The sequence below is a fragment of the Aplysia californica genome, unplaced genomic scaffold (assembly GCF_000002075.1).
Source record: "Aplysia californica isolate F4 #8 unplaced genomic scaffold, AplCal3.0 scaffold00028, whole genome shotgun sequence".
In the NCBI taxonomy this organism is placed as follows: Eukaryota; Metazoa; Mollusca; class Gastropoda; order Aplysiida; family Aplysiidae; genus Aplysia; species Aplysia californica.
The window spans coordinates 555,415-557,144 of NW_004797298.1; the positions used below are offsets into that span (position 1 = coordinate 555,415).

Genomic DNA, 1,730 nt, shown 5'->3' on the forward strand with positions numbered 1-1,730 from the left:
TGTCTGTCTGTTTGTCTGTCTGTCTGTACGGATGGCATGGAGGGAAATGATCAGTGGAAAAAGTAGTAAAGTCAGTTCCTGCCCGTCACACTTCACCGATCCGCCAGTATCGATACCAAGGAAATCGCTATTGTCCATTACTCTTAACGTTTCCGCTTCCCGTGCCACGCGCCTCCGCGAACTTCCGGTGTGAGGCGAAGCGTGCCGGAGATAAACGACTGGGGGCGATGGAGCACTTGTTCGTCTGCTTAATCTGCCAGTAAAAACTTTGTATTTTGATTTCCCTTTTGTTTTCTATTTTACTTTGTGGGAGCTGGGATCTTGCCATGTGATCTTGCAACGGTAAAGGTCCAGGGCGCTTGGACAAAGTGGCAGAACACTGTTGTAACAGGTCATATGGAAATATGGAGTTGATTCTACTTTTTTATTGGTCCCTATGCAGTCCAGATCAATTTACATAACACCGACCTAATCATTTGACATCGCTATATCATTTTGTCTCCCGCCAGCTGTGCTGTGGCAAAATCACAAGGATAATAATGAAGGTGAAAATATTAAATACATACAAAAAAGACGTTAAACAAAGAAATAACACGTAGAGTGTTTTTCAAACCCGTGCACTTCCACCCCCCCCCCTCCACCCTCTCAACTTTTCCCCTCTCAAACACACACACTTTAGAACTTTATAACTGAGGAAGAACTATCGTGAAAATACTCATGTGAGTGTGTGTGTTTGTGATGAAGAAGAGACAATAAATATACTTACTGTTCACTGAACTTGTTCAGCAAAAAATCAGATAAAGGGAGGTTTCCTGTGCCTCCCGAAAGTGCGAGGTTCTGATTCGAAGCTGTATTAAAAAGACAGTACAAAGAGCATGTATTTTTGGTGCTATTTATTTATTAGGGTGTGTCGACAGAAGAGCGTGTGGTCCGTTTTCGTAATGGCTTACTTAATGTTTAGCAGGGCGTTGAACTTTATAAAAAGCAGCAAAGAAAACAACCTTGAACCACTTGCAATGTTTAAGGTTCTTTTTGCGCTTTTGCATGCGCTGCTTTCTCACTCTCTCCACGTCATTCTCTTTATAATAATGTATCTCGCCCCATGTTCACACAAAGACTGCAGAGAATGGAATTTCTTCTTAGTTCTGCCCTTCTAACCGCTGGGTGTGGTTGGTTCTTCACTTTCTTTTTTTCCAGTTTGCTCTATAACGTCTTTTGTATAATTTTAAAAAAATTCAGTTTTTCATCTGAATAAGAGTCCTTCACACGAGAGACTAGGGTTGTGTTAAAATGCGGCTTTGTGGCTAGACCCAGACAAGCTTCCCGTGGCTCGTGCTTAACGTTGCCTTAGCATGCAATAATATAATGGTGTCCCTTTGTCACCTCATTATTGGCCTTTATTCACAATAAATGGCCTGGAACGTTTTTGTCACTCCTCGCTCGCTCTGAGCTGGGAGGACAGAAGATATGAAGAAGGGAAAGGAGAGACGTTTTCGTCTGTGAGGGAGAAACGCGAAAAGAGATCAATAGAGGAAATGGCCACGAGAAAAAAGGGGGTACTCGAGGAGCTGAAATACGGGCTATTGTCGTAGAAGGGAGACGGTCGGGAGGGAAGCAAAGGTTAGAGAAAAGGAAATGTAAGAGAAAGGAGAAGACTTCTGCTGACTACTGCGGCTGCTGCAGTTGCTGCTGCTTTTGCTGCTGCTGCTGCTGCTGCTGGTGAAGAAGAA

The 1,730-nt window shown here is 43.5% G+C and overlaps 1 protein-coding gene across 1 annotated transcript in view; it reads left to right on the forward strand.

Annotated features, from left to right (window-relative positions):
* The window catches only part of LOC101850389 (COUP transcription factor 2), a gene marked incomplete in the record, with an annotated part of 68,270 nt that overhangs the window by 51,594 nt on the left and 14,946 nt on the right, over positions 1 to 1,730 (forward strand).